At 36.3% G+C, this 25,486-nt stretch overlaps 1 non-coding gene across 1 annotated transcript; it reads right to left on the reverse strand.

The window, feature by feature from the left end:
- Positions 1-15,782: 15,782 nt before the first annotated feature.
- On the reverse strand, positions 15,783-15,889 carry LOC121231444 (small nucleolar RNA R71). Its single transcript, XR_005929503.1, has one exon. It is a non-coding gene; the product is annotated as a small nucleolar RNA R71 (small nucleolar RNA).
- Between the last annotated feature and the right edge of the window lie 9,597 nt (positions 15,890-25,486).

Genomic DNA, 25,486 nt, shown 5'->3' on the forward strand with positions numbered 1-25,486 from the left:
GAATTGCCCCTAATGTGGCTGAATATTAGATTGAGGCCACAGAAAAGATTATGGATGACCTTGACTGCACCCCTAATCAGAAGCTAAAAGGTGCAGTGTCATTATTAAGAGACGAGGCTTATCAGCGGTGGCTTACCGTCAAAGAGGACACTCAAGCCAATCGATTGACCTGGGAGTTTTTCAAGACTACTTTCCAGGCTAAATATGTGGGTTCCAGCTATGTGGATGCTCGTAGAAGGGAATTTCTGAATTTAACTCAAGGAGATAGAACAGTGGCTGAATACGAAGATGAATTTTTGTGACTTAGCCACTATGCGCGTGGGATGGTGGAAACTGAATATGAGCGCTGCATTCATTTTGAAGATGGCCTTAAAGATAGTCTACGGGTTTTAATAGCTCTACAGAGGGAGCGAGATTTTGCTACTTTAGTGGATAAGGCGAAGATCGCCGAGGATATGAAGCGCGCTGAGTGTCAGAACTGCGAAAAGGAAAGGGGTAGGAACAAAAGGGATTCACAGCGCTCGAGTTGATTACTGAGGCCTAAGAAAAAGCAAAGATTTGATGGGCCAAACAGAGTTAAGGCCCCTATTGCTGTTGCTGGACCGCAACCCTATGTTAATTGTGGGAAACTCCACCAAGGCGAGTGTTGGAGAAGGATTGGGGCATGTTTTAGGTGTGGATCTTTGGAGCATCGTATCAGAGATTGTCCACGGAGGCCCAATCAGATGCAAGCTACGGGTGTGGATACTGTTCAGCCGCTGAGAGTTGTTCAACAGCCACCAAGAGGCCGTGGTCAGGCCAGAGGCGAAAATGGTCTAGGCCATGGTCGTAGAGCGGAGGGCAGAGGTGCTGGTTATACTGAGACAAGACAGCTAGCACTGGTTTATGCTACACGTCACCGAAAGGACAAACACGCCCTAAATGTTGATGCGGGTACGTTCTTTATCCATAATGTACCTTACACTGTAGTGTTTGATGTTGGGTATGCATTCCTACATAACGTGTACTATACCTGAAACCTCCGGTTAAATGTGGTAGTGTTTTGGAATTAGAGTGCGCAGCGAGAGCGTAGTGGCGTAGTCTGTGTTATGCGACTGATTCGATAGTTGGAAATTTCAAGGATGAAATTTCTTTTTAAGGAGGGGTGAGTTGTAACGCCCCAAATTTTGGGACTAGAAGTTTTAAGTCTTGAGTGGGTGCAGTTAGTTGTAACACCCCAAATCTCGAAAACCCAGTTAAAATTAGTTTTGTGTGTTGTGGCGTGGTTGTATGCTTACCTTAGTGGTTTAGTGCTCTGGGAGTGTCGAGGGAGTCATGGGTTCAAGCCTTGGCTTGAGAAAAATTTGTGCTTCTACTTGTGTTAACCCTTGTCTCCAGCTAGTAGACTTTTAAGTTATTGTGAAGGTTGTTTGACATAAAAAGCTTGCTGGTCAAGGGGTTAGTGGCGTGTTATTTGTTGCTAGAAGACTGGGGTTCGAGTCTTGCTGCGTGCAAGTGCGTTTATTTTTGCAAGCAGTGGTGTGGGAGGTTGTAGGGCAGTGGGACTCTATTGCTTGGTCGGTTGAGTTGTTGAGTGAAGTAAGGGATCATGTTAGCCAAAATTAAGGAGAAGAAAGGGGGATTGGGTGGTGATCAATTTTAGGATGTAGTGGAAGGATAAAGGAAGGAAATAGTGACTGAGGTGTGGGGGTAGTTGTGTCGAATTTGAAGTATTTTGGAGAAGGGAGTTAGTGCCGTTTGAGGACTCTAGATGCACTAGGGAATTCAGCTAGAGAGTAGTGTGTGGTTCTCTTCATTTTGTCAGTTATCGATTGTTCCTTTTTTTGCTTCTTTGCTCTCTCGTTTTTTGCTGGCCAACTTTTGTTTAGGGTGACTTTCAGGTACTTTGTTTTACTATAGTTGTGCAACTTTAATTGGTTTCCTTTCAGGAAATTTTTTAGCTAACTTCTTTTGCTGCCGTTCTTCTTGACTCATTCTTGCAATTATTTTTGGTTAAGCCGATCCCTATCTATTCTCCCCTCTCTTGAGCTTTGACCGATTTCTCCACCACTCCCTTATTGTCACTTTCGGTTATGGACTCTATCTTCTTCCTTCCACAATTGGTTGTACCTTGGACCAAATACTTTATTTCCCCTTTTCTGTTCTTCTCTCTGTTTACTTGAGATCTTTCCCCTTTTCACTAGTGCATTGGCTGAATTTTTGTCTGGTAAGTCCCCGTATTGCCTCTACTTTTTGGCTTTTCTTCCCTTTTCTAGGCATGCCGAGTCTTAACATATTCTCTTCGTTATGGTGTCTTCGGGTTTTAAGTAACTTTCGAGAAGTGAAGGAGCCCTCTAGTGCTACAGAAACGATCGGAGACTTTCTTGCGTTCTTGACCGGAGGTAATGTTATTCCTTGTCTTTGATCCGAACTAAGATTATTTTGGCTTGGGTTAGTATTGGCCGAATAGTCCTTCCCTTGTTTTGGGGTTGCGTTTCTTTAGACTAATATACATTGAATCAACCCATGTGATTGGGAAAACACGAGTAATAGTTTCAATTGTCGTGCAAATAGTTAGCAAGGAGTCTTTCGTCAACTATTGCTAGCGATCTAAACGGAGTAAGGCTACACTTGCCCAAAGAAGGCGATAATAAGTGATCTTTATACAAGTTCGGATAAAGTTTCTTTCAACTCGTGAGTTAGGTGTCTAACCAAAGCTTTTATTGAAATAGGTTGGAGTACGCGGAGATTGGTATTCTCTCATCAACAGGTGTGTAATCACACTACAAACATTGTTGAACGGCAAAAGCCGAAAAATCGAGGAGTGCACCGTCGACTTCACACGGGCACGTGGCCACCTAGGTGGCAGACCTAGTAGAAAAACGAGGCCGTGTTGTCGACAAAATGGACATGAGCGATTTCATGGGCCGAAATAGTTTGGCCATTTTGGGCCGAACTGGGCCGTGTGGGCCCAATAGGCTTGTGGGCCCCACACGGAAAAATTGCACGAAGTGAGGTAAATTGTGGGCTAGGTAGTGTGAACTACACGGCTGAGGCCATTTTGGGCTATGTGGGCCATACGAGAGTGTGGGCCCATATAGGCCTGCAATACGGGCTATAGGCCAATTAGCACTGATTGACTGTTAAGGTTGCACGGGTCGCTCAAGATGACTGTGAACCTACTGTTGGGTCGGTAAGTATACTTAGACCCCATACTAACAAAATGACCGTTATATCCCTGTGAGGTAAATTGACTAAAATACCCCTGTATTATGTATACTGTTGTTGAGCATGACATTTCTGCATACACGTATGATATTATGTTGCATTACATGGGGTGGGATATATGGTTTTGGAGGAAGTGTACTGAAAGGCTATAAGCCTATTACTGGTAGCTCTATTGTAAATATTGTTTTAGTGCCGTAGCCGGTACAACTTTGTGTGTAGGGTTGGATGGGTCGATTTTATCCCCACATGGTGTGTAGGGTTGTACGGAGATGGTGTGTAGAGGCTGGATTAGGTAGGATTTTCTGATTGCATACTATACTGATTCTGTAATGTGCTTAGGCCCCACTGATACTATTACTGGATTTGGCTCAGGCCCACACTGTTCCTGGTTCTGAAATGGGCTATGGCCCTAACTGAAACTAAAGGGCTTAGCCCAAGTTGTGTTTACTCTGATTGTTGCTTATATGGGATTACACACTGAGTTTTCGTAAACTCACCCATCTGTTTTAACTGTTCAAGTAATCCCCAGACTTAGGCAGTTTGATACGACGGAGGACTCAGTGGTGGCCACTCGACTTAGTAATTTTTAATGTTATAATTTAAGTTGGTTTGGGAAATTTTTATGTAATAAGGCCGTTTTAAGTTTATTTTTAATTTGGGGATTTAATTATATTTGTTTATACCTGATAGCAGTAGGTCTCGAGTTTTCAAAAGATAAATGATTTTCAATGTCACGCTTATGCAACTTCATTTAAAAAGCTTCCGCAACAAACACTGTTTTTCTCAAAAAAGGGTAATCACAATCTAAAAAGACTTACGTTTTACTAAACCAACCAGAGTTTTAACAATGAACAAGACACCTTGACTTACCAAAATCATAACGAGGTTTTATCATAAAACAGACTTTTCAAGCGGAACTACACTTTTCAAACACACTCCAATGTGACATCACAATTTCGGCCATAACGTCTAGGCCGAGTTTGAGGTGTTACAGCCCGTGTCCTTACCCGTGTAACTCTCTAACTTGTGCCACATGGTCTGCCACAGGCCTGTCTGCTAGGCCGTGTGGTCAATTTAGTTTTCACAAATTAGGTGCAAGTTTCACACAGCCAAGACACATGCCCGTGTTCTAGACACACGCTCGTGTTCTAAGACGTGTATCACACACGGCTGAGACACACACCCTGTCTCTACACGTGTGCCCAATTCTGAGCATTCTATTTCTCAATTTTAAGATGCAAGTGACACGGCCAATATACATGCCCATATGCCAAGCCGTGTGTCATATACAATCTAGACACACGCATAAGACAATTTTTTAGCTTTGTTTCTCACCCAAATTTAACCTTTAACCTACAACAACATTTGCATACATTTACCAACCAATTCAAGTCATATAAATCAAGGAAATACTAGTGTTGTATAAGATATATTCAAATGATTAAGCTTACCAAATTTTCATTTATATTCTTAGATAAATTTGTATCAATTATACTAACTCAAATTTATTTACCATTTGATTCATATATCATCTACTACTTAACCATTTCAAAACACATCAAACATGTTATGGCCTTAATTATATATCAAAACATACCATTATAGCCATTCCAATGGCTAGATTACAATCAATCATTTACATGCCGACATTGGCATAGTTAGCCTATACATGCCAGCATACCAAAATGAGTTTACTATTTATACCAAGACGAGCTAGTAGATAGTATGATGATACTCCGATCGATCTCCAACCTTTGCGAGCTTTCGAGCACTCTAAAATAGAAGAAAGAAAACCTAGTAAGCAATTAATGCTTAGTAAGTTTGTATAACAGGAATTAAACTTACCAATCATATTCAATTAAATAAGCATAACAATAACATGCTTTCCAACAAATTGACTATTTGTCTAATCACATACATTCAATTAAACAAGTTAGTTACATAATTCACATGTATATCAAATAAACATGAATGAGCTCATCATGTTTCACAATTTCAGGTATTTCAAAAACATTAAAGACATAATTCTTTTAATCTCATAATTTCTCATATCATGAGTTTTATCCGTTGAATTATTGAAATAACGATGGATACTCAAGTAGTACACACAAGGTGTACAAAACTGTAAACCGTCAACCCATAATCAGGGGTAACCATTAAGGCACATAATCAGGGAGCACACTCTCAAGCGACATATCAGCATGCTTAACTGAGCCATGTAACATGACACTTCTTGTAACACCCCTTACCCGTACCCGAGATCGGGACAAGGTACGAGGCATTACTGAACTTAAATGCAACAATCATGCAAACCGGGCCATAAAATTTTGTTCCAAATTAAAACCAATCAAAGATATTCATAGTGTCCCTATTATGGGCCTATGAGGCCCAAAACATGCATTAAAAATGGTCGGGGACTAAATTGAGAACCTTGGGAAGTTTCAGGACAAGTTAGGAAATTTCCTCATGAAACAGCGTCACACGCACATATGGACACAGGGGCATGCCCGTGTGCCACCAACACGTCCGTGTCCTCAGGCTATGTAACTCTCTATTTATGATGTCATCAAACAAATTGAACCACACGGTAGGGCCACACGCCCGTGTCACCAAGCCGTGTCCCTCACACAGTTGAGACACACGGCCGTGTCTCAACCCGTGTAGTCAATACATAGGTTATTTTTCAAGCCTTCATATTACCCATAAACCCTTACAACCTTATACGTATTAAAGCTACAAATCGTGGCTTCACTATATTGATTAAACACTCTTTATCAAGACATATTCGTAACATTTACATGTCCTCTTACATGCAATGCATCTACTTATGAAATACCAAGTTTAGATTCCTTACTTCACATTCATAAGACTTGTCATATTGATGACCAATTTTACTGTAACACCCCTCGCTCGTATTCGACGTTGGGACAGGGTTCGAGGTGTTACTTGACTTAAACTCAATCAATCACATAAAAACTGGTCGTAAAATTTGAATCAATTTAAAACTTTTCATTTCACATACATTTTGTCCCTTAAACGGGCTCTCGAGGCCCAAAACATGCGTCAGAGGCGGTTCGGGACTAAACCGAGAACTTTAAAAAACTTGAAAATTTTCATGTTTTAAGGCTCCACACATCTGTGTGGATATAAATCGTGTAGTCACACACGCCCGTGTGGCTTGGGACACGCCCGTGCCCTTAGCCCGTGTTCAACACTGACTTTAAAACACGGCCATGACACACGCCCATAGGGGTAGACCGTGTGTGACACACGGTCTAGACACACACCCGTGTGTCTACCCGTGTAGACAATTACAAGGCTATTTTCCAAGCCATTTGTCACCTGTACAACAAATGCACACATACTTATCCAATAACATACAACATGACACAAATGAGCTCTTAGACATCTACAAACATGTTATGCTCATGTCAATTTCTTATGCAATAAATGTCATAGAATTTACTCACATCATTACCACATACTTGTCATAACGATCAATACGTTACCAACTTCTTGTCCATCACTAGGCATGCATAATCATATCCACAAACCATTCATGAGGCATTATTAACTATTTACCAGTCACTTAATCTTTCATTAGTTACTAACTCATCAATGAATCTCAATTCAATATCTAAGCATACATGTTGTAAGCCACATCACAAGAGATAATAACATACATGCATCAGAATAATCATATAGGCCCATAACGTCATTAGTCGACATAGGCCAATTTACATGACTACATACTACCTTAATAACAAGCCAATGCCTTTGGCTAAATCATAATATCACATACTCAACATTAAGACCCTATACATGTCATAGACTCGAAACACTAGGATTTACTTACGCTGATAGCGTTAACTCGATAGTGTGATAATATCTCTGATGGCCTCCAACCCGAGCTAACCTGGCAACCCTAGGGAATATGGGAAACAAAGGGTGGTAAGCTTTACGCTTAGTAAGTTCATATGAAAACAATAAGCAACTCATTAACATGTTTTATCAATATTTACAACATATTCTCAAGTTCACAACAAGCTGTCTTCCTGAGTAACAGTCACTAAATTATTTATATCTGGATCTAAAAAACTCCAAATTAAGTTCAGTTAATTTTCCTTGAAACTAGACTCATGTACCTTTCTACCATAAAATTTACAAAATTTTTGGTTTATCATATTAGTACAGTTTATTCCTCAAAGTTACCCCTAATTCATTGTCTGACAATTCAGACCCTTCTGCACTAAAGTTCAATTATCTCATAGCACAGAACTCGAATAATGTTTTTGTCTATTTCTCTTGAAACTAGACTCATTAAGTATTCTAATAATATAAATCATAACTCATAACCATTTTTTTTACAATTTATAATGATTTTCTATATTTAGAATAGGGGATCTCAAAGTCATTCTGACTCTGTCCCATGCAACTTCAAATATCTCATTATATGAAATTCCTTTGCTTACATGGTTTCTTTTACAAGAAACTAGACTTAATAAAACTTATTCTCATATTTTATTCAGCTTCTAACTCATTTTTCACTATTTTTAGTGTATTTTCAAAGTTACACTACTGCAGTAACTCAAATCTGTCAAGGCTAAGTTACTCATTCATGATCATTGTTCACAAAATTAATACAACATCATTTCATCCATCATGGTAAGAACACATATTTATGCATCATAGATCATTCACATACCAAGGCATTCTAATAGGCTCAGTGTATATACGTACACACTCACCAATGACTTACCTCATTGGGACCATCATCAACTCTTTCCTCGGATCACCCGTTGAACACTCGGAATACTAATTGGATACTCGGAAAAACCTTTGCACATAAGTGCCTCAATTGTAGCTAAAGCTACCTCATATCTCATGACATTAAAATGCTCACTCTTGAGCTAGTCATCTAGATTTATAATTCCTAGTGACATGTCACTCGTATCCTATTTTATTCCTAAGGTTCAAACGGGATTTTTCCTCGTCTATTAAGGCTTTGTCCTATCATATTTCTATTAATCACATACAATTAATATCTATACAATTCATGTAATGATAATATTTAAATACATGTATAGCATCGTATTGTTTACATACGAACTTACCTCGACACCACAAAGGTGAAAAAGACGTAATCGTCCATAAATTGATTTTCCCTGTGCTAGGCCCAAATCGCATTTTTCAACATCTAAAACATCACATTTAGCTAATTAAAACAATGTACCAATCAAATTAGTCCATTGACACACTTTGGAAAAATTTACAATTTTGCCCCTCTATTTTGTCAAAATTACCAAATTGCCCCTAGGCTCGAAACAAGATTTTTATTCAATTTCTTTACTCCTTAAGCCTAGATAAACCATTTTTATAACTATGACAACTCACAAAAATCATTATTACACACATTAACAACCCATTTTACAACTTTGCATAATAACCTTTTAAAGGTATTTTCATGCAAATTTCCTTCACAAAAGTTGTTTATTAGACAACTACAATTCATATTCTTCTATAAAAACTGAGAAAACAACACATATACATTCATGGTAAAACCCTAGACTCTTTATCATTTTGCAAAATAGTCCCCTCTTATGAAAGCTCATGCTTTAGGGGTTACAAAAACATAAAAATCTTCAAGAAAAAGCATTAAAATCACTTACTAGAAGAGAAACTAGGTGGCTGAAAGTTTCAAGCTCTCAAAACCCTTTCTTTGTTGCATATTTTGGTGGAGGAGAAGAGAAAAATGATAGTTTTTTCTTTTTGGTTTGTTAATAATAAAACTAGTCAAAATTGGTGACCAATTTCACCTAATTTTGACTTTTCAACAATTTTTTGTCCCCCATGACCGGTCATGCTTTATTGAGGGGTCTAATTTCACTTTAAAGTCCCAAAATTTAAGACCCAAAGAAATTTAACACCTTAGGCATCAAAACACAACTTTTACCTTTCACGTGATTTAGTCCTTTTTTGAAATTGGACTAGAAATCGCTAAAATTAACTTACCAAAATTTACATGCACTTATAAAATTATATTATAACACATAAAATAACATCAAAATAATTTTCTCCGGCCTCAGAATAGTGGTTCCGAAACCGCTGTTCCGACTAGGCCCAAAATCGGGCTGTTACATTTACCATTATACTATGGTTACTAACTTATCCATCAATCACTCATGTTCAACCATTATCATGCTGTTTTTATAATGTACAATTACTTCATGAGTATGACCACCTCAATTGGTCATAGATCATACATCCAACACACATATCATATTACCAAACATGCATGTCAAACAACATATTCAAATCATCCTATCATATGCATTAAAACATGACATGAAACCATAATAACTCATGTCATAGAACTAGGTCTCTATCCATGCCACTCACTTGAAATTTCTAACATATGTATCAATACTTCGAAGGTACTGGCCTGATAGTGTGATGCTGCCTCCGACGATCTCCAACCCTGAGCCGACCTAAGAACACTAAGGAAATGGAAAGGAGGGAGTAAGCTTTTCACTTAGTAAGCTCGCATGAAAAATAGTAAGCAATGTATTATCATGCCAATTTCAAATTCTTTCTATTTATTCAATGTCCAATCAAGCTATTTTCTCAAGTCATGGTCACTAAATTATTTATATCTAGAGCTACAGAACTCCAAATTAAGATCCGTTAATTTTATTTGAAACTAGACTAACATATATGATAATGATAAAATTTTCATAATTTTTTTTCTAGCCAATAAGTACATTTTATTCTTCAAATTTACCCCTATTCTGCTGTTTGACATCTTTGACCTTTCTTTACTAAAATTTATTTATCTCTTAGTACGGGATTCAAATAATATTCTTGTCTATTTATATTAAAAATAGACTCATTATGGACTTATTCATATGAATTCTAACTCATAATTATTTTTTTACAATTTCTAGTTATTTTCCCAAGTCAGAATAGGGGATTCCGAACTCATTCTGACCATGTCTCATAAAAATTAAAATATTTCATAATATGAAATTATTTTACTTACATTGTTTCTTTTATATGAAACTAGGCTCAATAAGATTTAATTTTATATTTTATTCAGTCTCTAATTCAATTTCCACAATTTTTGATGGATTTTCAATTCGGACGACTGCTGCTGTCCAAAGCTATTTTAGTGCAATATAATGATCACTATCATAAGATCATTTTCAACTAATCATGAACTCACCATTTCATTTCACATGTCAAACACATGTTCATGGGTTTTGAGTACGTACCTGTGCTATCTCTTAGTACAATCACTCATCCAAACATGACAACCATATGCATCATACTAGTATCATCTAAGCATCGATGAGTTTATCATTTCAAGTATTTCCATTCCATTTCTCATATTAATTCCTGTTGAATTTCTCAGAATCTCGATGGGTATCCTATTTACCGTCAATGCATACAACTGATCATTTCAAGTACGCACTTTCGCGAAACTTAATCCTTACAGCAGGATTACTAGTTTAGGCTAAATCCCCTGCAACGACAATTACTCTAATGAGCTCGGATCTGAATAACAAGTCCAGGCTAAATTTAGATCCTAAATCGGATTACCCGTCCGGGCTAAATCCATATTGCACACATATTTTTCGGGGGGCTAGATCACTTTAAGAATACCGGTCCGGGCTAGATCCTTTTTACCGTCAATTCATTTCTAGAAATCCATCGATTATCCTTTTCATTCAACTGGGATTTTCTTCCTCTTTTTATCAATTACATCATTATTTCATAAATTTCTTATACAATGAGCATTAATTCATACTCACATCAACAACATACATTTCAAGCATTTAAGAGTTTAATTCATCATGTTAACAAAACATTATAACATGATACATTATTGCAGTAACCAAGTTAACATTTATCCTAAAATTATCAAGTAAGCATTCAAAAAGCATTATGTTCACAATATATTCACTATCATAAAGCAAGTCATCATTACATAAACTATCAAACATTTCATGCATTACTAGTCATGTACCCTTATTATCACAAGTTTCATGTACCATTCCTTCATAGCATTTTCTCACATTATAAATTCATTCCATCACCTTTTCAATATACTTAATCATACAATTCATGTCTTATTAACAAAGAATTTAATCCTTAAATAACATTGCACTATTATTAACACAGGAACTTACCTCGAATACGAAAATGGCAAATTTATCATTTTAGTTTATAACCTTGTATTTTCCCGATTTAAGCCTGAATCTCGATTTCCTTGATCTATCATTTCAAATACATAGCCTATTTAGGACTCACATTATTCAAATTGAACCAAAAAATCATATTTTGGTAAATTTACAATTTTTGCCCCTAAACTTTCACATATTTGTAATTTAGTCCCTAGGTTCGTAAAACGGAATGTATTTAATTTCTTGATTACCCAAGCCTAACCGAACCATATTCAAGCTTATGGCAACCCACATTTCTCATTAAAATAGATTTTTAGTTACCTATTTTACACTTTTTTCAATTTAGTCCTTTTTAGGCTTTTTCATGAAAAATCACTTAGAAAAAGGTGTTAAACACACTCCAATCTTTCATATTCTACCATTAAACATCAAAATACTAGCATGTCATGCATGGGTAAATTTTTAAATATAAACCTTAGCTCAAAATAATGGTAGAAATGAATAGGTCATGTTACCAGGACTTCAAAAATGTATAGAACATTAAAAACGGGGCTCAGGATCACTTACTATTGAGCTTGGAAGCTTGGAAACCCTAGCCATGGCTCCCCTCTTGATTCACATGGCCATGGGAGGAAGATGGACACTAATTTGGCTTTTATTTTGTCTTTTAGTTCATTTTACCGCTAAATGACCAAAATGCCCTTTTTACTATTCTTTCAAATTTTACCCATCCAAGGTCATTTTTGTCCAAATTTTTAGAACTTGCTCAAATTACTCTTTAAGGACCCCTAATTAATATTCTAATTAATTTCATGCAAATTGCTTCTAGAACACAAGTTTTACAAATTATTTGATTTAGTCCTTAAAGTCTAATTAAGCACTTTTCACATAAAATTTCCTCATGAAATTTTCACACGAGCATAGAGACATATCATAGACCTTATAATAATCATAAAATAATTATTACCATCTCAGATTTGTGGTCTCGAAACCACTGTTCCGACGCCCTAATTCGGGATGTTACACTTATACGGGATAAATAGAAAACTCATAACAGTATTAATCAGGGAGCTCATAGAGCTTATCAGGTAACTCTGAAGAGTTATTATCAATAAGCACCAAATAAGATAACAGAGAGTTCAAGCAAGCCATGTCAGGAAGCTCATAAGAGCCTATACTAGGACGCTCACGTAGAGCTGCGTTTGTGTTCGCATTATATGTTGGATCACAACCGGTCGAATCATGTAACAGGATGCTCACAAAGAGCTGCGGTAATGTACAACACATGAAAAATCACTACTAATCAGGATGCTCGTAGGAACTATATAACAGGATGCTCGAGAGGGCTATAACAGGATTGCTCGTCTGAGCTATATTCTGCTCGTAACATATGCAGGACCACATTCAATACGAGAAATCATATATCCACCGAATTTCATTATTCAAATGGAACTTTTCATTTATCAAGCAATATCGAGCATGTGATTTATTTCATACTTTAAACACTTATATAATTCACCCAAATACAACATTGAATTCAAACATATTAACATACATAAATAAGTTACATGAACTTACCTCAACACTTGTTTGTGTATGAATATCTACTAATCCGAAACTTTTTCTTTTCCTCGATCTAGCTTCGAATTTGAGTTATCTGGATCTATATAAATGAATTTAATCATCAATTTTTTACATTTCATATTCAATTACATTCAATTCACATCCTAGGCAAAATTACCATTTTTCCCCTACACATTTCATAAATTTCAATTTTGTCTCTAGGCTCGGAAAATAAAATTCATGCAATTTAATCCTTATTCTAAGCCTAACCAATTTTTACATGTCTTAATAACAGTCCATAAATTTCTTAAAAATCAAAATTTTTCCATGGGTTTTTACAATTTTTCAATTTAGTCCCTAGATCACAATTTCATGAAAATTCTATTTGTAAAAGCTGTTTATTTATTAACAACCTTTCATTTTCTACCATAAATTTCAAAATTTTAGCATATTCATCCATGGAAAAATTTTTATACTTTGATATCTTTTCAAATTAATACCCAAAATATATAGATTAAGCTACCCCGATCTCAAAAATATAAAAATTACTAAAATGGGACAAGAATACTTACCCAACTTGCTTTCTCTTTCCTAGGGTTTCCATTTATATTTTGGGGAATAAGATGGTATAAAATGATATTATTTCTTTTTAATTCATTTATCATCTTTTAATTATTTTTGTTTCCAATTTAGTCCTTGCCTTTTTCTAATTTTCCATGGATGAATCACCAAAAATATCTACTAACTTTTATTTAATGGTCTAATTTCCATATAAGGACCTCTTATTTTGAACTCCATAGCTAATTGATCCTTTTAGCTACTAGAACTCAACTTTTTCATTTTATGCAATTTGGTCCTTTCCATAATTAAACACATAATCGGTAAAATTTTCTTATCAGAATTTTCATACAACATTCCTATCATAATGAAAACCATGCAATAATATTAAAATAGTTTTTTTCTGGCTCAAATTTGTGGTCCCCAAACCACTATTCTGATTTCACTGAAAATGGGTTGTTACAACTTGTCTCTAAAAAAGGAAGTGGTAGAAAAATTAAACTCAGAGAAATTCGAGAAGAATAGTATATCACTAAACCAAATATTAAATAACAACAGGTTCCACAAACTATTGCAGAACAATCAATTATTCTCGAATCACAACTACCACGAAGATCTTTAAGGGAACGCCATGTACGTATGAGATGTGGATTTCTTATTACAACACATGGTGATAATCTACTTATAGATCAAGATGAGTCTAAGACCTATCAAGAAACATTGGGGAGCCCAGATTCTGATAAATGGCTTGAGGCCATGAAGTCTGAGATGGTTCCATGTCAGAAAACCAGGTATGGATATTAGTTAACCCACTTGAAGGGATTAAACCCATAGGGTGCAAGTGGGTCTTCAAATAGAAAATCGACATGGATGATAATGAACAAATATACAAAGGGAGATTAGATGCTAAAGGTCTTCAACAAGTTTATAAACACGATAGTGTCAATAAATCCACACAATTGGCTCTAGCGTCTCTCTTTTTCTCTTTACTTTTGTTAAGTTGATAAACATGATTGCTTTTTATTCTTTTGTTTTCAATTAAAATATTATGGCTTAATTTTGGTTGATGCTAGATTAATTGCATTTCTTTGTTTAATATTATTTCTACTTTGTTGATATGTTCTATGCATCATTTGTTTACTCGTTCAAATAAAATCGTGTATGTTATTCTTGTATTATAAAGTGTTTGAAAACATTTGAATTAATTATTTCATCCAAACAAGATGGTAATTAGTGGAAAAAATATTTGAATGGTGCATGTTTGATTGATTTGCCAACGGATTTACCATAACATTGTCAACATAGTTTTAAATACTATTAATTAAAGGAAAAGTAAGTAATCTAGCTTTTTCATGTCATAGTTGTAAATCTTGTGATTGTTATTTTTAGTTTTGTGATCATATTTTGTTTGCCTTGATAATTTTTTAGAATTAATTTAGTGATAGTAGATTCAAATCACCTCTTATTATTTCCCTTTACCAAATTGTATTTACTAATTTTATAAATATTTTACCTTTCATATACAATCCCTGTGGAGATGATAATTCGATACTTATCACTTTATTACTTGTTACTGATTGTTATACTTTCACATTTTCGGGAACCAAGTTTTTGGTGTCGTTGTCGAGGATTTTTATTGTTTACTCATTATTTGTGAATTTTATTTTACAATTTGGTTTATTTTTATTTTTATTTTTCTTTTAATTTATTTGTTTTATTTTTCAAGTTTTTATGAACATAAACTGAATCATTGATATATTATCAATTGACCTTGAAATAGAATGCGCCTTTCAACAAAGAAGAAAACAAGCAACCCAGATACAAACTGCAGATATGAATCCTAATTAAAGAGAAAATGTAGCGAGTAATACTCGAAATCAAATCCTTGTTGTTGATGACAAAGACCTTACTATACATCAATACGTTGTGCCACTCTTTCATGAGTTCAATCCAGGGATTGTAGGACCCAAGATTAAGGCACAACAGTTTGAATTGAAACTAATAATGTTTCAAATGCTTCAAACAGTGGGACAATTTAATGTGACACCCACTGAAGATCCACACCTTCACCTTCGATTGTTTATGGAGGTGAGTGATTCATTTAAATTGACAGGAGTCATAGAAGATGCATTTAGGTTGAAACTATTTCCATTCTCATTAAGGGACAAAGAATGAGCATGGCTAAATTCTTTACCGCCTGGTTCAATAAGTACTTGGTAGGAATTGGCTGAACGATTCCTGATGAAATATTTTCCATCAAGTAAGAATGTCAAGCTTAGGAATGAAATTACTATGTTGCAACAATACGATGATGAATTCTTATATGAGGCATCGGAATATTTCAAGGAGTCGTTATGGAAGTGTCCACATCATGGTACTCTGTACTGTATCCAATTGGAGACTTTCTACAACAATCTTAACACACACACTAAAATGGTTGTAGATGCGTCTACAAATAGAGCCCTTCTTTCAAAATCATATAATGAGGCTTATGAGATTCTTAAGAGAATTTCTAGAAACAATTATTAATGGTCGACCAATTGATCAGCCACTGGAAAAAGAGTAGCAGGAGTACATGAATTTGATGTATTCACTTCATTAGTAGCTCAAGTATTTTCTATGAATAATATGCTGAAGAATTTTACTAATAATGGTTTCAATACTAACATGGCAGGACAACAGCTGAATCAATTCGAGAATATTTCATGTGTTTTCTTTGGATATAGTCATAAGTTTGAAAATTTCCCATCTACTGTATGCATAACTAAAACCAAAGTAGGAGCAGTGTAACAACCTGTTTTAAATGGTATCAAAAACAATGGTTTTAGGACCACAAATCTGACGAGTGGGTCCGTAAATATGATTATTTAATATTTATGAGTCTAATATAGTATTATATAGGAATTTAATATGATAATTTTTATAATTGGACAAATAGTTAAGTATAAGTGGTTTGTCCCTAAAGTAAAGTGGTTTTAAAATATGAGGTATAGGGACTCATTTCTGTAAACCGAACCCTTAAATATTTTTATTAAGTATCTTATGGGAGGCTGAAAATCGGGAAATAGTGGCATAACATAAGTTAGTAGAAGTGGAACCAAAGATACAGTAGTTCGATTTAAAGCTCAAGCTCCAGCCAAAGCTTATACAATTCATGCACGCGAGGAGGCCTCAACTCCTAATGTTATTGCTGATAACTTTTTTATCTTTGATGTTATTGTGTATGTATTAATTGACCCTGGGTTGACACTTTCATATATACCCACTACGTTAATAATGGAAAAGAGGTTACCAGTTGAGTCAACTGATTATGTCCTTAAAGTAACGAACCTATTAGGTCAAAGTGTCATAGTTGATCCAGGTTGCAAACAGTGTCTTCTAAAAATTCAGTGGTTAAAGTTAGTTTTGTTTAGGTTTGGTTGGTTGATGCTTATGTTTGAATTGTGGTACCAATGAGGGCATATTGATTAGACACCTAGGTGTACTGTTATTTGGTATGTTTTTGCATGTTTTGGTACATTTTTTGTAGGTTTGTTGGCTAACAATTGCATGACTTATGGTATAAGTAATTTAGGTTGAAATTTCTTGTACTTTCATACACACACAGCCTAAGACACGGTCTGCCACATGATCGTGTGTCTTATAGGGTTACATGACACGGCCATGTGGTGTATTTAATTTTGGTGCAGGTTTGTCCACACGGCAATAGTTAGTTACACTACCTAGGCACATGACCATGTTATGGGATGACACGGCCTTCACCTTGTCACACGGCCTGACCACACTACCGTGTGACCCTTGTTTACACTTTTTACCTGAATTTTTGTAAAAGTTTTGGATTAGTCCAGATTTATTCTCAAGTTATTTTATTAGCTTCTTGTACTCGATTAAGGCTCGATTATGGTGGATTATCATTAAATGATTATGATTATATTATGTTATGAAATGTTTGATCATTTATATTGAGATAGTGAATAATGTTGATGTTTTACAATTGTAATACCTTATAGCTTGGGTTAGGTGACTGAACCAGGTATAGGGTGTTACATTTAATGGTATCAAAGCTACAGTTTAGTCAGTTCTAATATTGAACGTAGCATGTATTGAGTCTAGTAATACATGCCACTTTATAACTTATGATAGCGTGATGACTCCTTATCAGTTGACTTGTTTTTGTATACATAAAATATGTCAACTAAATCCAATCGAGCAGATTCTAACGAGGTATAGATTTATAGTCTAGCCATCGATTAATGAGCTGCTTAAAATTTGCCTAAGTTTCAAAGGCCCAGGGAGGAAGCTCAAGGTGTCTTTCTCCGTATGATGAATAACATGTTTACTGCTTATATGAGAGTTAATCTCGCGGCTCAACAACCTCCACCCCCTCGTCCTCAAAGCCCTATACGATAGAATATCCATAGGATTTTTATTGATAAAGTTCAAAAATGTGGGGCCGAAGAGTTTTACGATAAAGTGAGTGATGGTCCAGCTAAAGCCAAATACTAGTTAGAACACACACAGAGAGTTTTAGATGAGATGTTATGTCTTCTCGAGAATCATCTGAGGTATGCAGTATCTGTTAAAAGATGAGAATTTTCATTAGTGGTCGACTCTAACTGTTGTGGCAAATGAACAGGTTGAATACGTTATTTAGATCAGTTGTTGAATACGAGCGTGTGTTTGTACAACTCAGTAAACATGCTTGTGAGATTGTGTCTACTGAAAAAGAAATGTGTCTCCATTTTGAAGATGGATTAAACGATGAGATCAATATCTTGGTTGGTGCAATAGAAATCCATGAGTTCGTAGTTTTATCTAATCGAGCTCAGAAAAATAGAAAAAGTATACAACCACAAGAAACTGAATGAAAAGAAAACTCATGACTTTAACAAGAAAAATACATCCAGAGCGTTTTATAGTTCCCCATTGGAAAACGAAAGAATCTAGTAGTCATTTTTCAACACCATCAGGGTTTTCTGGAAAAGATAGATCAAAACATATTAATATGAGACCATTAATAACTTCAATAGCTAGTGTAGGTAATGTTTGGAATATTATTAGACTTGAATGCAACCATTGAGTCCAGAATCATTCTAGGTTATGTAGATTGAAAGGTGGGTCATATTTTGTTTGTGGATCTCTTGATCAATATATGAAAGACTACCCGAATCGAGCTGATTTGAACGGAGACTAGAATGTAAATCCTTTTGTTACTCCTATGAAAGACAGACGACCAGGAAATAGTGGATCAACAAAAGTTAGTACAATCAGAACCAAAGATACAGTAGTTTGATTTGAAGCTCGAGCTCCTGCCAAAGCTTATGCAATTCGTGAACACGAGGAGACCCCGACTTTTAATGTTATTGCTGGTACAATTTCTATCTTTCATGTTACTGTGTATGCATTAATTAACCCTGGGTCGACATATTCATATATACGCACTATGTTAATAACGGAAAAGACTTTACTAGTTGAGTCAACTGACTGTGTCATTAAAGTAACGAACTCATTAGGTCAAAGTGCCATAGTTGATCTAGTTTGCAAACAATGACCATTGAAAATTCAGGGCTACAAGTTTTTCGTTGATTTGATGTTATTGCCTTTTAATGAATTTAACTTTATTTTGGGAATGGATTGGCTGACAGTACACGATGCTGTAGTGAATTGCAGACAGAAATGAATTAATTTGAGATGTCAGAATGGTGAATTGATTTCTATTAAATCCAATAAACTTGATTGTGCATCAAGTATGATTTTAGCAGTGTTTGCAAAAAAATTGATCCGAAAAGGTTGTGATGCATTTTTAGCTTATATTCTAGTCTCTAAAGTATATGAAATGAAAGTTGGTCGAGTATGGATAGTTTGCGAATTCACATATGTATTTCTTGCGAAATTGTCGGGTTTACCGCCTGAGTGGGAAGTTGAGTTTGCTATAGAGTATCTGCAACACATGCAGGACCTCAGCCATCGGTAGGACGTTTAGGACCAGTACTCAAATCACGTAAACCCTAATTACATATCATTTGAATCCTACGACTTCTTAAAGTTCAAATGGGGTTCGGTAATCATCGTACATCGTTCGATATGCAATCGATATATATATATATATGACATTTCATAACACATGTATAATTCAATTTAAACATAGAAACATGATTTAATTACACGAACTTACCTCGACGAGTATACGCATATACAGAGGTGATTAATCCGAGACTTTCTCTTTGCCCTGATCTAAAGTCGTACAATGTCTGTCTTGATTTATACGGATAAATTTAACTCAATTTAATATATAATTCATTCAATTTAGCCCAAAAATATATTTTGGAAAATTACCATTTTGCCCCTGTATTATTAATTCCTTTGCAATTTAGTCCCTAGCTCATAAAAATGGAAATTCATGAAATTCCACCACAACCCATTATAGCCGAGTATCAATTAGGTCCCTAGCAAGCCCTATATTTCATTTATTTCATAAAGTAACAATGTAAAATTTCTATTTTTCAATTTAGTCCCTAATTGACAATTTTATCAAAAATCTTTTAACAAAAGTTACAACCAATATTCATTTTCTATTATCCAACATCAAAACTCATGTATATTCATTAATGGTAAAACTCTAATGGATTATAGTCCCCGGGCTAACTAGATTAAGCTACATCTTGAAAATATAGAAATAATTAAAAACAAGACAAAAATTCGTACTAATGCAAGGTAATTTTTTTTGCCAAAACTTCATGTAACAGCCCGATTTTGGGGCTAATCAGAATATTGGTCACTGGACCATAAATTTGAAGTCATGGAAATTATTTTATTATTATTTTAGAGTCATAGTATGATCATAGGAGTGCTTGAAAATTTTAGTGGATTAATTTTAGCGTTTATGAGCCTAATTGTGAAAAAGGACCAAATCGCATAAAGTGCAAAAGTCTTGAATTGATAGCTAAAGGTGTTAAATAGCTAGAGAACCAAAATTAGGGGTATTTAAAAGGCAAATAGACCCTTGGAAGAAGGCATATCCAGACATAGAGTCAAAGAGGAGACAAAATTGTCAAAATTAGGTGAGTTGGTGACCAATTTTAACTAGATTAAAAATAAAATAAGGGGACAAGATGTCATCTTTTTCCCACCTTCTTCTCCACCAAATTTTCAGCAAAATTAGGGGTTTGAAAGCTTTAAATTTTTCAACAACTTGAAGCACTCACAAGTAAGTGATTTACATACCCTTTGTTGAATATTTTTGCATTTTTGAGACCCTTGAAGCATGAGCTTTCAAATAAGGGGACTATCTTGCAAAATAATTAAGAGTTTAGGGTTTTTCCATGAAATGATTTGAAATTTTTTCTGAGTTTTTATGGAATAAAATGAGTCTAGGGTGTCTTATAAACAACTTTTGTGAAAGGTGTTGGCATGAAAACACCGAAAAGGACTACATTCCATTAGTTGTAAAATAGGTGGTAAATGTATGAAATAGTGGGAATTTGAGTTGCTATAAGAGCAAAAAGAGTTCATCTAGACTTAAGAAACAAAGAAATTCGATAAAAATTGATTTTCAAACATAGGGGTAAAATGGTCATTTTGCCAAAGTCTAGGGGCAAAATGGTCATTTTATCGAAGATGTGAATTTTTAATTGCTTAATTTTATTTAGCGATTAAATAAGTCGTTTTGCAATTTTAGATCAAGAATTTCTAAATCCAAACCTAGATCAGGGGAAAGCCAAGCAAACCGACTAAATCGACTAGTCGCCACATTTTGTAATCAGAGGTAAGTTGTATGTAAATAATACAACTACATTGTTATTATATGTGCTTGAAATATTATGGCATAAATTGCTTGATTGTGAAATTGAGAATGTTTAATGATAAATGAGATAGTAGAATTTTCGTTGGAACCTTAAGAAGTAAATCGGATATTCATGCCATGACATTTGGGTCATTCGTGTGTAAGCTAGTGTAAGACATGTCTGGGACATGCATCAGCCACATTATGAGAGCCAGTGTAAGATCATGTCTGGGACATGGCATCGGCATTGAGACAAGGGCTAGTATAAAACATGTCTGGGACATGCATCGGCTCCAAGATGATAGTCAATGTAAGACCATGTCTGGGACATGACATTGACTTGAGATGTGAGCCAGTGTAAGACCGTGTCTGGGACATGGCATCGGCATCTTACCCATGTTTGAGGTTTAATGAATATTCGGTAGTATTTTGAATGGTTCAACGGTGAAAGTTATGTTATTAATCTAATGAGGAAAGTACAACTGTGTTGTGAGTGGCACAGGTACCTAATTGGTACGTATGAGATATGAGCTCATTGTATAATATGTGACTTGTATGGATGGTGATGAGTAAGTTATGTCTATACTTACCTTGGTATTATGAGCATGTTGATTATCGATATATTGTTGTTGTACATTTGTTTATATGCAACTTACTAAGCTTTTATGCTTACTCCCTTTCCTTTCCATTTCCTTACAGTGCCACCTATCTAGCTCAAGGATCATCGGAAGTCAGATATATCGATCACACTATCAAACGAAGCATTCGGCATAGTTGAATTTATATTTTTGAATATGGCATGTATAGGACTTCGGCTTTATTATTTTGTGTCATTGAGGATTGGCCATATGTATTGGCTTGGGTCGGAAACCCTTCAACTTGTATTAAGCCTTGAATGATGGCTACCATTCAATTTGAATTTATAAAAGATGCATTACCATGGTTGAATGAATGTCTATTGTGGCTGATTTGGTTATAGGAATTATGCTTGTTTTGGTATTGGTTGGTATTTGTATAGAACCACTTATGTAAAGGTGGCAATGAGGCTTGGTAAATAGCTTTATATTGTCCACACGGGTAGGCACACGGGCGTGTGTCTAGGCCGTGTGTGACACACGGTCTACCCCATGGGCGTGTTGTCTGGTCGTGTGTCCCCTACACGTAAAAATTTCAAGTCACTATGCATGGTAATAAACACATGGGCAAAGATACGGATGTGTGTCTCAGCCGTGTGAAGGACACGGCCTAGCACATGGGCGTGTGCCTCAGCCATGTGACATTTTGAGCATGCTGACGTCAGAAATAGAATGCCTATGTTTTTGTACACGGGCTAGGACACAAGCATGTCGTAGTCGTGTGAGGGACACTGTCCATTGACACGGACGTGTCTGGCCATGTGAAAACCCCTGTAGGTGTGAATTAGAAATTAATTCTATGCGGATGTGAACATGGGTGTGTCCCAGGGTGCTTAGGCCGTGTGAGCCACACGGGCCAACAACACGACCATGTCGAAACAGTCACACAGGTGTGTTACCCTTCCACACGGACGTGTATCCTGTTTTAAAGGAAAATTTCCTAAGGTTGGTGTAATGACCCAGAATTGTCCCGAATAGTTTTCAACGGTCGATTTGAGGCTTGTAGGCCCATACTAAGAAGTTTAAAGTAGAAATTGAAAAGGTTTTAATTTGGACAGAGTTTCGGTAACTTGAGATTGTTTGTATGCATGAGATTAAGTTAGGTAATGCCTCGTACTCTACCCCGGCGTGGGTTACTGGGTTGGAGTGTTACATTTAGTGGTATCAGAGCTATGGTTTAGTCAGTTCTAGGACTAACCTAGAAGGAGTACGAGTCTAGCTATACATGCCATAAGTGTATATTGATAGTGTGGCGATTTCTGATGATTATAAATTATGTTTTTATATAGTAAATGAATCCTGATAGAGGCACGGCAGATGACGTGGAAAGTAATGCGCCGACTCCCACAGAAAGGACCGTGCCAATTGAGAGTGAGTCCGTGAATATAGGCCAAGGTAGAGGGGCTAGAAAAACCTACCTCTGAATGATGGATGCTTGGTACATGGAGTTTGTTCGTGCGAATCCGAACACTCCACCTCCCCCACCTCCACCGATTCCTCAGTATACCCCTATAGCTCCGCAAGGCGTAGACATGTTTAGAAGAGAGAAGCCTCTGGTAGACAAGATCTAGAAACAATAGGCTGAGGAATTCTAGGCTAGCATAAATGATGACCCGGAGAGAGCAGAGTTTTGGCTAGAAAATACCATTAGGGTATTTGATGAACTATCATGCACACCTAAAGAGTGCGTGAAATGCACAGTGTCGCTTCTACGAGATTCGACTTATCAGTGGTGAAACACTCTCGTGTCCGTTGTACCAAGAGAGAGAATCACGTGGGAATTCTTTCTGGAGGAATTCTAAAAAAAGTATATTAGCCAAAGATTCATAGACCAAAAGAAGAAATAATTTCTAGAGCTAAAGCAAGGCCGAATGTCAGTGACGGAATATGAACGTGAGTTTGTAAGGCTTAGCAAGTATGCGCGGGAGTGCGTATCTACAGAAACCACCATGTGTAAGAGGTTTGAGGACGGCCTCAATGAAGATATTCGAGTGTTTGTTGGCATCTTAGAGCTGCGAAAATTTGTAGAACTTGTTGAAAGAGCTTGCAAGGCCGAAGAATTGATTAAAGAAAGGAGGAAAGCGACTTTTGAGTCACGGGATTCAAAAAAAAGATAGATGGGGAAATCACTTCATTCCTCATCTAAAAGATCGAGAGAGTTCACTACCGATCAAATGCTTTGGTGGGGTATTCGATAGGAACAAGAACTGGTAGAACACAACTTCTAGAGCCCAGACCACTTCGGTCGCTCGCGTTGGTAGCACTTGGCCAAATAGGCCAGAATGCTCGCAATGTGGTAGGCATCATTTTGGCAAGTGCCGAGGGAATGAGAGGGGCTGTTTCAAGTGCGGATCATTGGAACACTTCATCCGTGATTGTCCTGAATTGGATGAGAGAGAGAGAAAACAAGATGTGAAAGCAAGTAGCGCTCCCTTGAGGGGTAGACCACAAAAGAACCCCGCAAGTGGGGCTAGCAGTAGAGGGACGCCAAAAGATGCTGCGGTGAGGTCCGAGGGCAGAGCGCCTGTAAGGACTTATGCTATTCGAGCTCTGGAAGAGGCAGAGTCCCCCGACGTGATCACGAGTACTTTTTCTATCCATGAAATACATGTTGTTGCTTTAATTGACTCGGGATCTACTCACTCTTATATTTGTATGGATTTGTTACCTCGTATTAGTATGCTAGTAGAGTCCACTGAGTTTGTAATAAAAATGTCCAATCCTTTAGGCAGATATGTGCTAGTCGATCAAGTATGTAGAAATTGTCTTTTGATAATTAGGGGTTATTATTTTCCAGTTAACTTGATGTTATTACCGTTTAATGAATTTGATATAATTTTTGGGATGGACTAGTTGACTGCTCATAGTGTTGTAGTGGACTGTAGGAGAAAAGTTATTGAGTTGAGATGTAAAGACGGGAATATTCTTTGAGCTGGACCAGATGAGTCAGATAATCTGCCTGTAGTAATATCGTCTTTGACTACCGAGAAATATTTGAGGAAAGGATATGAGGCTTACCTAGCTTTTATGTTGAATACTCAAGTGTCTGAGTTGAAGATTGAATCAGTGCCGATAGTTTGTGAGTTTACAGACGTGTTTCCGGAAGAATTACCCAGATTACCTCCAGTGAGGAAAGTTGAGTTTGGAATTGAATTGGCCCCCGGTACGACACCCATCTCGATTACTCTGTATAAGATGGCTCCAACGGAGTTTAAAAAGTTGAAAGCGTAGTTGCAAGAGCTAATGGACAAGGGCTTTACAGACCAAGTTTTTTCCCGTGAGATGCTCCGGTACTCTTCGTGAAAAAGAAAGATGGGTTGATGAGGTTATGTATCGACTATAGACAGCTCAATAAGGTAACAGTGAAGAACAAGTATCCTTTGCCAAGGATCGATGACCTGTTTGATCAGTTAAAGGGAGCCACTATATTTTTCAAGATTTACCTGAGATCCGGATACTACCAGTTAAGAGTGAAAGAGCAAGATGTGCCAAAGACTGCGTTTCAAACAAGATACGGACATTATGAGTTCTCGTCATGCCCTTTGGTCTGACTAGTG

The sequence above is a fragment of the Gossypium hirsutum genome, chromosome A06 (assembly GCF_007990345.1).
Source record: "Gossypium hirsutum isolate 1008001.06 chromosome A06, Gossypium_hirsutum_v2.1, whole genome shotgun sequence".
Taxonomy (NCBI): Eukaryota; Viridiplantae; Streptophyta; class Magnoliopsida; order Malvales; family Malvaceae; genus Gossypium; species Gossypium hirsutum.